Source organism: Pelophylax lessonae, assembly GCF_965119305.1.
Source record: "Pelophylax lessonae genome assembly, chromosome: 1".
Taxonomy (NCBI): Eukaryota; Metazoa; Chordata; class Amphibia; order Anura; family Ranidae; genus Pelophylax; species Pelophylax lessonae.
In genome coordinates this window covers 522,136,563-522,150,013 of record NC_138768.1, presented here as the reverse complement: position 1 = coordinate 522,150,013, position 13,451 = coordinate 522,136,563, and positions in this window count along the sequence as shown.

Genomic DNA, 13,451 nt, shown 5'->3' with positions numbered 1-13,451 from the left:
GACGTGCGTCTCGGCCCAAGACAGAATTTTGGTCACTTCCTGGGCCGCCCGGTCACTCCTGGTGCCTCCTTAGTGATTGATGTAAGCCACCGCAGTGGCGTTGTCCGTCTGCACCCGCACAGGGTGGCCCCGAAGCTGATCCGACCAACGGAGAAAGCACAATCTGATCGCTCGCAGTTCCAAGACGTTTATCGGCAGGGAGGATTCCTCCTCCGACCAAGTGCCCTGGGCAGACAGAATGCCCAGTACGCCACCCCAACCCTACAGGCTGGCGTCCGTGGTGATCACTGTCCACAACAATGGGCAGAAGGATTTCCCCTCCGTCAGAGCCGGAGACTGGAGCCACCAGAGAAGATCCTCTCTGACTTGTTGGCTCAAAGTTATCCTCCTTTCCAATGATTGAGGATGCCTGTCCCATCTGGCCAGGATCTCCACTTGAAGAGATCGTGTGTGGAACTGTGCAAATGGTATTGCCTCGAAGGCCGACACCATCAACCCCAGGGACCGCATGCAGGTCCTGAACGATGAGGATTTGTTGTCCCTGAGGGACCTGACCTCGTCCTGTAGAGTCCGGAGCTTGTCCTCCGGCAGAAAGACTTTTGCTTGGACAGAGTCCAGGACCATTCCCAAGTAAGGGAGGCGAACAGAAGGGGACAAGGTCGACTTCTGAACGTTGATGGCCCATCCAAACCCCTGGAGCGTCTGAACGGTAGTCGACAGATCGCGTAACAGACTCGGGCTGGCACTCGATCTTAACAGGAGATCGTCCAGATATCCCAAGATCGCAATCCCCTGTGCCCGTAACAGGGCCAGAACAGGAGCCAGCACTTTGGTAAAAACCCTTGGAGCCCGAAGCAAGACCGAAAGGTAACGCCACAAATTGATAATGTTCCTCCGCTATTGCGAATCGGAGGTACCTCTGAGGACCCTCGAATATGGGGATGTGTAAATACGCATCCTTCAGGTCGATGGAAGCCAGGAAATCTCCCGGGCTCAGGGAGGCTACGACCGAACGAAGGGATTCCATGCGCAATTTTTGAACCCGCACAAAGCGGTTCAGAGCCTTCAAGTCCAGAATCGGACGTACCTTGCCCTCCTTTCTGGGCACAGTGAACAAATTTGAGTAAAACCCCCGAAATCTGTCCCGATGTAGCACCGGGACGATTACCCCCTGGGCGAGGAGATCCTGAACCGCCCGTTGAAGATCTTGTAAACAATCTGGGGTCAAATGAAGATTTGAGGGAAAGAATCTGTCCGCTGGACGTAAAAGGAATTCGATCTTGTAACCTGATGGAATGATTTCCTGAACCCACCTGCCCGGAATCCGGAGTAGCCAAGGTTTGAGAAAACTGCGCAGACGTCCCCCCAACCCCTGGTACGGATGAGGGCGTCCCTTCAGGTCGAGAAAGGACCCCTGATTTGGTTTAAAGGAAGGGCCCCGCTTACCGCAGAAAAACTTACCCTTGGGATTCTGGGGCAGCTCTTGCCCCCAGCGACTCCTTTAACCAATTCGTCCAGGGAGTCCCCAAAAAGGCGAGTCCCCGCATAAGGGATGTCAGACAACGTCTTCCTAGAAGTCTGGTCAGCCGACCAGCTTTTCAGCCATACCAAACGATGGGTTATCACCGCGACAGCAGATAGTCGTGCGGCTAAAGGGGCCTCATCCAAGGCCGCGTCACACAGGTACAGAACAGCCTGAATAATCTGGTCCACCATCTCCAAAGTAGTAGGAGGGGCGGAATCAGCCACAAGGGTGCGTCTGAGCACCTTGGCCCAATCTGCCACAGCCTGAGAGACCATCACTGAGGCGAAAATAGGTTTCATCATGAAACCCACCACCATATAGGAGTGGCGAGCAAGAGATTCCATCTGCATATCCGTAGGGTCCCTGAACGCCGGAGAATCCTCTGTGGGCATAAGAGTGGCCTTGTTCAATCTGGACCACCGTGTGATCCACCTTAGGGGCCACAGACCAGCGCAAATCCGTAGGAGACGCAAAGGGATAATGGAGTATAAACCGTTTTGGCACCACAAAAGGGTGCTTCAAATTGCGCCATTGTTTGTTCACCGTTTCGTGAAACTCAGCGGGACAAGGAAACACTTGTGCCGCCTTCTGGGTTCTACGGGTCCCAAAGGAAGACCGCTTACCCGGCGGGTTGGGCTCATCCTCTAAATGTAGTGTATCCTTAACAGCGGTAATAAGCGCAGACATAGCCGCGCGTTCCCTGGCCGTCCCAGGGGGGAATCATCCCCCTCCTCATCCTCCGCCTCCCCCTCCGAGTGAGAGGACTGAGACCCCTCAAGGGGTACACTGTCTATGGCAACCATATCAGACTCTGAATCAGAGGAGAGAGAAAGCCTAGGCCTCTTTCTAGAATCCCGTTCAGACATCAATAGATCCACCTTGGACGCTAAAGTCGCAAGTGCAGCAGTAATCGCAGAGGATTCAGATGTACCTGAATAATCCACCAAAGCTGGGGGGAATTTGCTGTCCTGAGACTCCATAAAAGCTTTTATGGTGCTGGCCCTTTAAATCGCAATATCGGCGATCCCACCGCAATGTACCATAATAGGGACAATACTGAAATACCCCACAGGTTGGAATAAAACTGATAGCCAGGAGATATCTCCCAAAAAACAGCAATAAAAGACCCCCAGGAGTGTTACCACGCTTGCTGATGATCTCTCTGCATGAGGAAAGGAAGTGATGTCACACGGCTAGAGGCTAAACAGGACTCTGGCCAAGGAAAAATGGCTGCCCATAGAAAACAATGGGAGGCTCCGGGAAAATGGCCGCCAAACACATGTATAAATCAAACCACCACACACAAGATGGCGCCCGAAGGGCGCAATACACTGCAATAGGAAATGGCTGCTGAAGTGCCCATAGTGAAGCCAGAGCAGCCGCCCATACCCAAAATGGCGGTCCCGCGGTTTTTCACCACTGCGGGCTGCCCACACATGCCTGTACCCCAGTAAAACACACAGTAATAGTACCACAGGGTTTAGGGACCCCCACAACCCCCTACAGAGCGTCCTGGACGCGGTAGTGCCCCTGCAGGGACCAGGAGGAATGCGAGCCCCAGACACACAGACATGAGGGGAGAGCACAGACACAGCAGACTGTATCCCCAGACAGAGGCCCCACACAGAATGTACTCACCGTTCCATGATGGCGTGGGCGCCTCTCTGCGACGGGAAGCCTCCCACCCCAGGTGGCGGGGTGCCATCAGCCAAACAGGACTCTAGCAACGCACGGAACCGCGGTTGAGGCGTCCTAGCGAGGTGGCCTTTTCGTGGGCTTTTGTCCCTGAGGACAGGGACAGGTCGTTTGCGAGGCCAGGGCGTACGCATAGCCTGCTAAATGCTCGATGGTGGGCTGGGATTCCATAAGGTTCTCTGTCCTGGGACACCAGGACAACCAGTCCGACTCCCAGCTCCGCAAACGCTGTAGTCTTCCGAGGATCCAACTAACTAAGCGCAGGAACAAATAAAAAGCTAGTAGTGCAAAGAAAACACTTTTGCATAAATAAAAGTAATAAAACAGAAGAAAGGCTGAGACCGTAGCCCCAGCACAGGGATAGCCTATCTTACTCCTAACTAGGCAGAAGACAAACTGAGTTGGGAATGCTGATAGCAGGGGGGTATTGGACCAGAGGGACAGCCCCCTACAGGTGTGTCTGTATAAATTGCTTTGTTTCTAACAAGTCTTATGCCTAGCTTGCTCCTATGGATAAGAGGTCAATACCCATTGGTGAAGACTGTATGAGTGGGCGGCGACTGTCAGAGGACGTAAGAGAAATTCGTTTTTAATCACTTTCAGGCCACCCATCGTACATTTACTGCGGCAGGGCGGATGCTCTGTGCCAAATTACGTTTCACTACTTAACCTGACACTTCCGGGGCTGCGCTGCCAGCGACCCGCTGTGTGTGATCACAGTGGGTCCAAGCCATGGGTACCGCAGACTCTATGTCTATTGGCTCCTGCCGATTACAACACAGTACAGAGGCAGAACGGCAGTCTGCCTATGTAAACAAGGCAGATTGTTGTTCTGTCAGAAGGGAAGGCAGGGATCCTGTGTTTCTGCAAAGCACTGTGAGTAAGCACAGTCTAGGCACACAGTTAACCCTTTGATCACCCCTGATGTTAATTCCTTCCCAGCCAGTATTATTAGTACAGTGACGGTGCATATTTTTTTAGCACTGATCACTGTATTAGTGTCACTGGTCCCCAGAAAGTGTCAAAAGGGTCAGATAGGTGTCCAGATTTGTCGGCCGCAATATCGCAATTCCACAATAAGTCACTGATCACTGCCATTACTAGCAAAATAAATAAATAGAAAATATTCCATAGTTTTGTAGACTCAGTAACTCTTACACAAACCAATCATTATACGCTTATTGGGGTTTTTTTTTATTTTACCAAAAATAGGTAGCAGAATACATATTGGTCTAAATTGATGAAGAAATTCGATTTTTTACATTTTTTATTGGATGTGTTTTATAGCAGAAAGTTAAAAATATTGTTTTTCTTCAAATTTCTGATTTTTTTTTTTTGTTTATAGCACGAAAAAAAAAAAAACCGCAGAGGTGATCAAATACCACCAAAAGAAAGCTGTGGGAAAAAATGACTGCGCAATTGTCAGTTAAAGTAACGCAGTGCCGTATCGCAAAAATGGCCTGCCCATGAAGGGGGGTAAATCTTCTGGAGGTCAAGTAGTTAAAGAGGCTGTAAAGGCAATATGTTTTTTTTACCTAAATGCATTCCATGCCTTAAGATAAATAACGTTCAGTGAGCAGCAGCCCCCCCCCCAAATACTTACCTGAGCCCCATCTCGATCCAATGATGTTCACGAGTGCCTCAGCCCGTCCGTGACTCTCCCTTCTGATTGGCTGAGACACAGGAGTGGCGCCATTGGCTACCGCTGCTGTTAATCAAAGTCAGTTAGCTGATAAGGAGAGGGGGGGGGGCGAACCGCAGCTTTGTGTCTGAATGGACACACGGAGCTGCAGGATGGATAGCCATGTTTTTACTGGCATTTCCAAAAGTTACAAAAATTACAGTTTTAGGTGCAAATTTCAGTATTAAGGCTACAAACAAGTACAATATGCAATTAACAAGGTGATTTAAGGTAGGTATTAGGGCAAAAACATATTTCTTATTTTATTTTCGATATAGTAAGTAAGTAGCAAAAAATTAGAATGGCCAGGCATACACACATGAAACTGACTATCATAGTGACACTGACAGCAGTGTGCAGCAGCACCGATCACCAACACGTCCCCTCCTGAGCCACAGTGACAGTCTCTCTCCACGCCAGGTGGACCCTTCAGTCCATAGGTGTTCGCAGCCTATTGCATTAGAGTGTGCACCCCAAAGCTCAAACATTGGTGCGTTTGTATGTACGTACTATATATATAAGATATATATATATATACACACACACACTTATAAAAAACATTTTAAAATGTATTAAAGAGGTTGTAAACCTCCCCCCCAAAAAAAGGTATAATGAGCTAGTGTGCATCGCATACTAGCTCTTTATGAAATACCTTAAAATGAAGCCCCCGCAGCACCGCCCGCACAACACTTACACGGCCGACATGTTAACCCATCTTCTTTCCGGGTTTGCGTCCTCCAGCCATCTGATTTGCCGGAGCCGCGATGATGTCACTTCTGCGCATGTGCACGGGAGCCATCGTTCACGGCACAGAGCTCTGATGGCAAGGGCGGCCATTCCTTCAGAGCGCATGCGCCAGTGATGTCACTGGATGCATGCAAAGTATATATCTCCTAAACGGTGCATATTTAGGAGATATTTACATTACCTATAGGTAAGCCTTATCATAGGCTTAGCTATAGGTACAAGTTACAGAGGAAGCTTTACTTCCTCTTTAAAAAGGACATTACCATCACTAAGAAAAAGTAAACTGCTGTGGTTGTTAACACAGTGTGTAGCAAACAGACACAGCAGAGACTTACAGAAGAATCTAGTTGATAAAGGTTTGTGTGTTTGCGTCACGGATGGCCATGGCCTAGAAGGGCTCATTATTGATAAAATGAAGGAATAATATGATAGCTTCTTTGAGCTTGTCTGTTGCTATCACATGGCCAGCTCCCTTCACAGTCAAAAGAGTAAGGATGGCGTATTGTTTTACAAATCCCCCAATCTGTGGATGGTTCCCTTCCTAATACAGCCTTGCATTGTAGGGTACCTGCAACTCCCGTTTAACCACTTAAGCCCCGTAGGATTTGGCTGCTAAAAGACCAGGGGGTTTTTTGTGATTTTTTTACTGCGTGACTTTAACGGACAATTGCGCGGTCCTGCGATGCTGTACCTAAACGAATTTGACGTCCTTTTTTTCCCACAAACAGAGCTTTCTTTTGGTGGTATTTGATCACCTGTGTGATTTTTTGATCATGCGCTATAAACAAAAAAAGAGCGTCAATTTTGCAAAAATAACAATATTTTTCACATTTTTTTATATGAAATTCCCCCCAAAAAAATGTAAAAATCAAAATTTTTTAACATTTTTGGCCAATTTGTTTTATGCTACATATGTTTGGTAAAAAAAAAAATCGCAAAAAGCGTATTTTGATTGGTTTGCGCAAAAGTTATTGCGTTTACTAACAAAGGGAAAGATTTTTGTCATTTTTGGTGGGTTTTTTTTAACGCGTAATGGCGGCGATCTGCAATTTTTTTTTCGGTACTGCGACATTGCGGCGGACAGATCGGACCCTTGACTGACATTTTTGACACTTTTGGGGGTACCAGTGACATTACTGCAGTAATCAGTGCTATACATATGCACTGTTACTGCAAAAATGACACTGGCAGGGAAGGGGTTAACTGTATTGGACAGGGAGGGGTTAAGTGTGTCCTAGGGACGTGATTCTAACTGTATAGGGACATGGCTATTGGTGTAAAAACAAAGATCAACGGTCCTACATAGTAGAACCGTCTGATCTTCATTTTTACACCAGGGAGAATGACGGGCGGCTTGTTTACATAAGCCGCTCCGCCTTTCTCCCTTCACCGGAGCGATCGTAGTGTGACCGGCGGATATCGGGTCCGCCGGTCACACGCACTGACTTGTCAGTGAACGAGCCTCGGCGGGCGCGCGCCCGCCCGCAATTGGCTCTCAAGTCAGTGACAGGCGAGTGACGTATCCATACGTCACTCTGCCTGGCCGGGGCTGACCGCCACAGTATATAGTCGTGCGGCGGTCGGCAACCGGTTAAGGGAATGCACAAACTATTCAATATCTAGAAAGTTGCACGCCATGTCTGTATCTCCACTGCATACAAATATACAGTAGCCCTTGTTCAGGAGCTCCATGTATTGAGCTCGTACATTCCTCAACTCTCTGATGAAAAGCCAAAATACATCTGTACTGTAAGAAAACAGAAACCCTGTGTCAGTAATTTTTTATTTTATTATTTTATTTTGGTATTATTTTCTCCAATTTTATTTTGGTATTGTTTTCTACATTTTTATTTTGGTATTTTTTCTACAGTTTATTTTGGTATTATTTTCTACAATTTTATTTTGGTATTATTTTCTACAATTTATTTTGGTAATTTTTTCTACAATTTTATTTTGGTATTGTTTTCTACATTTTTATTTTGGTATTATTTTCTACAATTTTATTTTGGTATTATTTCCTACAATTTTATTTTTAGATTATTTTTTACATTTTTTTTGGGAGCCCCATTGGGGGGCTTTGATAAAATATCAGCAGAGGGCACACCTGGCACACCCCCTGCGCACATCTATGCTTAAGTCCACACAGCGCTGACAGTCCCGTTCCCCGTAGGGTGACCACTTTTCCAAACTGCCATTCAGGGACTCCCCAAACCCCGACAACTCCCCCGCCCATTTTTTTTGCCAATTAGTTAAAAAACAGGTTGCTTACAATGTGCACCTGCTTTAACTAAGTCCCCTTCTTGATTACTACCCCCCACTTGCGTCACCTTCTTCTTGATTACTGTCCCCCACTTTTTTCAACTTCTTCTTCATTACAGCCTCCCACTTGTGTCAACTTTTTTTTCATTACTGTCCCTCACTTGTATCTCCTTCTTCTTCATTACTGTCCCCCACTTGTTTTACCTTCTTCTTCATTACAGCCTCCCAAACGGTCTGGTGTGCGGCGGGTTACCCCAGGATTTCTGAACTAACTTCTTTTCAGAGTTCTCTTCACACAGATCTGCACAAAAAGTTCCACACAACTCACTACTGGTTGAAAGGTGCCTAGGACCTCCTTTAAAAAGGAACTGCACACAGGTACTAAGACTCAGAACTTAGATCGGTATTCACTGTGCCACAGAAGCATCCTTCGTCTCCTTCAGATATCCACGAACACTCCTTAACGAGGGAGACACAGACTCCCAATATCACAAGACAGCTGAACACTCTTCCCCCCAACTTCCACCAGTTCTCTTCAGAGAGCTCTCCAGAGTCCAGACCATAAAATTCCCAGAACAGACTTTGAGGATAGGCCCCCAGCTTATGTTCCAGCTGGGACCTCGATGACCTTTGAACGATGCTTCCAGCAACCTGACCTTAGGACTTAGACTGCGGCCGCCTAGCCCGACCGGAGCCAGTCTGCGACTCTGCGTTGAGCTCCCTCGGTGCCTGTGAGCACCGGGAGGGCGGCGCACGCTGATCATGACGTCACCGCGCAGGACGGGACCGGAAGTCCGTAGATGGCCAGCCGGAGGAGTCACCCGGAAGCCGAGAAGAGCGGAGGACTGCACTGGATACGTTCGCTTCTGTGACTGTGGAGCCAAAATCATTCCGGGACACTGCATTGAGGGTGACCGGGACAGACTCTCCAAATGCGGGACTGTCCCGGGCGATCCGGGACACGTGGTCACCCTAGTTCCCGGGCTTGCCTTGTTCCCATCCCGCAGACCAGCACACGAAGTTCCGGTCACTCCCCTCGGCTCCCTTGCACCATGACATCACATACAGCCTCCGACTGGCGCCGCCTGAACATAGTGCAACAGGCACTCGGATGGTCCCTTCGGCTCCGGACCGGAACTGCGCATACGCAGTTCTAAGCTGAGCATCAAAGCCATATTTTTTACTGGCAACCTTTTCCTGTCACTGCCATTTACTGGCCCATTTTTTTTTACTGGCTGCCAGTAAAAATGCTGACGGTTGGAAACACTGATTTAACTACCTCCTGTTGTTCTGGGATGACATCATATGACGTTGCCCCAGTCTCACTGCACTCGTGTGCCCATGGGGGCCCGCAGCGCGGTGATTGCAGGCGTTGTGTGTCACTGGGATGCGGCACGACCCTGATCTCGGTAAAGAGCCAGTGATGAGGCTCTTTACCCATGTGATCAACTATGCCCAATCACAGCTGATCACATGTAAACAAGGAAATGGCGATTGTCAGGATCTCCTCTCCTCACACTGTCAGAGTGAGAGGAGAGCTCATCAGCAGCATCTCCTCACAGGGGAGACCTGTACAGATAATCAGCGCCCTGATTATCAGTGTAGTCCCAACAGTGCCCATCAGTGATGCCAATCTGTGCCCATCAGTGAGGCCAATCAGTGCCTATCATGATGCATGTCAGTGCTGCCTTTCAGTGCCCATCACTGCTGCGTATCAGTGCCACATATCGGTACCACCTATCAGTGCTGCGTATCAGTACCACTTATCAGTGCACATTAGTGCTGCATATCAGTACCACCTATCAGTGCTCTTTAGTGCTGCATATCAGTGCTGCCTATCTTTGCCCATAAATGCCACCTATCAATGCCCATCAGTGCTGCATATTCGTGCTTCCTCATCAGTGCCATCTCATCAGCACCCATCAGTGCCACTTCATCAGTGGACATTAGTGAAGGAGAAAAATGACTTATTTACAAAATTTTCTGACAGAAACTAACGAAAAAGTTTGTTTTTTTTTCAAATTTTTTTTGTTTTTGTAGGCGGAGATTAAATAACACCAAAAGAAAGCTCTGTTTGTGTGAACAAAATGATAAAAATGTCATATAGGTACAGTGTAGCATGACTGCGCAATCGTCATTCAAAGTGCGACAGCGCTGAAAGCTGAAAATTGGCCTGGGCAGGCAGGGGGTGAAAGTGCCCGGTATTGAAGCGGGTAAAGGGGACTATTTTTCATGCACTTTCGATGCGCTGAGCAGGCGTGTTTTAGGTATGTAATGGATTCTGACTCCCAGATGCAAAAATACACTGAAATCTATGGGTGTCTGGTCCTTTGCACCTGTGTGAATGAGCCCTAAAGGTGGAGCCTTTGATACTCCTGATTTTGAAGTAGAACATTTACAAAGGTGAGTGAAAAGAAACAAAAGACTGTGGTAAGAATGAGAAGAAGGCACCCCTGAGGTAAGTGTGTAAGAATGGGAATGTGTAATGAGGAGAAGGCACCCCTGAGGTAGTGTGTAAGAATGGGAATGTGTCATGAGGAGAATGCACCCCTGAAGTAGTGTGTGAGAATGGAAATGTGTAATGAGGAGAAGGCACCCCTGAGGTAGTGTGTAAGAATGGGAATGTGTCATGAGGAGAATGCACCCCTGAAGTAGTGTGTGAGAATGGAACTGTGTAATGAGGAGAAGGCACCCCCGAGGTAGTGTGTACGAATGGGAATGTGTAAGGAGGAGAAGGCACCTCTGAGGTAGTGTGTAACAATGGGAATGTGTAATGAGGAGAAGGCACCCCTGAGGTAGTGTGTAAGAATAGGAATGTGTAATGAGAAGGCACCCCTGAGGTAAGTGTGTAAGAATGGGAATATGTAATGAGGAGAAGGCATCCCTGAGGTAGTGTGTAAGAATGGGAATGTGTAATGAGGAGAAGGCACCCCTGAGGTAGTGTGTAAGAATAGGAATGTGTAATGAGAAGGCACCCCTGAGGTAAGTGTGCAAGAATGGGAATATGTAATGAGGAGAAGGCATCCCTAAGGTAGTGTGTAAGAATGGGAATGTGTAAGAAGGAGAAGGCACCCCTGAGGTAGTGTGTAACAATGGAAATGTGTAATGATGAGAAGGCACCCCTGAGGTAAGTGTGTACGAATGGGAATGTGTAATGAAGAGAAGGCATCCCTAAGGTAGTGTGCAACAATGGGAATGTGTAATGAGGAGAAGGCATCCCTGAGGTAGTGTGTAAGAATAGGAATGTGTAATGAGAAGGCACCCCTGAGGTAAGTGTGTAAGAATGGGAATGTGTAATGAGGAGAAGGCATCCCTAAGGTAGTGTGTACGAATGGGAATGTGTAAGGAGGAGAAGGCACCCCTGAGGTAGTGTGTAACAATGGAAATGTGTAATGATGAGAAGGCACCCCTGAGGTAAGTGTGTACGAATGGGAATGTGTAATGAGGAGAAGGCATCCCTAAGGTAGTGTGTAACAATGGGAATGTGTAATGAGGAGAAGGCACCCCTGAGGTAGTGTGTAAGAATGGGAATGTGTAATGAGCTGAAGGAACCCCTGAGGTAGTGTGTAAGAATGGGAATGTGTAATGAGGAGAAGGCATCCCTGAAGTAGTGTGTAAGAATGGGAATGTGTAATGAGGAGAAGGCACCCCTGAGGTAGTGTGTAAGAATAGGAATGTGTAATGAGGAGAAGGCACCCCTGAGGTAGTGTGTAAGAATGGGAATGTGTAATAAGGAGAAGGCACCCCTGAGGTAGTGTGTAAGAATGGGAATGTGTAATGAGGAGAAGGCACCCCTGAGGTAGTGTGTAAGAATGGGAATGTGTAATGAGCTGAAGGAACCCCTGAGGTAGTGTGTAAGAATGGGAATGTGTAATGAGGAGAAGGCATCCCTGAAGTAGTGTGTAAGAATGGGAATGTGTAATGAGGAGAAGGCACCCCTGAGGTAGTGTGTAAGAATAGGAATGTGTAATGAGGAGAAGGCATCCCTGAGGTAAGTGTGTAAGAATGGGAATGTGTAATGAGGAGAAGGCACCCCTGAGGTAGTGTGTAAGAATGGGAATGTGTAATGAGGAGAAGGCACCCCTGAGGTAGTGTGTAAGAATGGGAATGTGTATTGACTTGAAGGCACCCCTGAGGTAGTGTGTAAGAATGGGAATGTGTAATGACGAGAAGGCACCCCTGATGTAGTGTGTAAGAATGGGAATGTGTAATGAGGAGAAGGCACCCCTGAGGTAGTGTGTAAGAATGGGAATGTGTAATGAGGAGAAGGCATCCCTAAGGTAGTGTGTATGAATGGGAATGTGTAATGACGAGAAGGCACCCCCGAGGTAGTGTGTAAGAATGGGAATGTGTAATGAGGAGAAGGCACCCCTGAGGTAGTGTGTAAGAATGGGAATGTGTAATGACGAGAAGGTACCCCTGAGGTAATCTGTGGGAATGTGTAATGGGGAGAAAGCACCCCTGAGGTGTGAGAATGGGAATGTGTAATGATGAAAATGCACCCCTGAAGTAGTGTGTGAGAATGGGAATGTGCAATGAGGAGAAGGCCCCCCTGAGGTAATGTGTAAGAATGGGAATGTGTAATGATGAGAAGGCACCCCTGATGTAGTGTGTATGAATGGGAATGTGTAATGAGGAGAAGGCACCCCTGAGGTAGTGTGTAAAAATGGGAATGTGTAATGACGAGAAGGCCCCCCTGAGGTAGTGTGTATGAATGGGAATGTGTATTGAGGAGAAGGCACCCCTGAGGTAGTGTGTAAGAACTGGAATGTGTATTGAGGAGAAGGCCCCCCTGATGTAGTGTGTATGAATGGGAATGTGTAATGACGAGAAGGCACCCCTGAGGTAGTGTGTAAGAATGGGAATGTGTAATGAGGAGAAGGCACCCCTGAGGTAGTGTGTAAGAATGGGAATGTGTAATGAGGAGAAGGCACCCCTAAGGTAGTGTGTATGAATGGGAATGTGTATTGAGGAGAAGGCACCCCTGAGGTAGAGTGTATGAATGGGAATGTGTATTGAGGAGAAGGCACACCTGAGGTAGTGTGTATGAATGGGAATGTGTAATGAGGAGAAGGCAACCCTGAGGTAGTGTGTATGAATGGGAATGTGTATTGAGGAGAAGGCACCCCTGAGGTAGTGTGTATGAATGGGAATGTGTATTGAGGAGAAGGCACACCTGAGGTAGTGTGTAAGAACTGGAATGTGTATTGAGGAGAAGGCACCCCTGATGTAGTGTGTATGAATGGGAATGTGTAATGACGAGAAGGCACCCCTGAGGTAGTGTGTAAGAATGGGAATGTGTAATGAGGAGAAGGCACCCCTGATGTAGTGTGTAAGAATGGGAATGTGTAATGAGGAGAAGGCACCCTTGAGGTAGTGTGTAAGAATGGGAATGTGTAATGAGGAGAAGGCACCCCTGAGGTAGAGTGTATGAATGGGAATGTGTATTGAGGAGAAGGCACACCTGAGGTAGTGTGTATGAATGGGAATGTGTAATGAGGAGAAGGCACCCCTGAGGTAGTGCGTATGAATGGGAATGTGTAT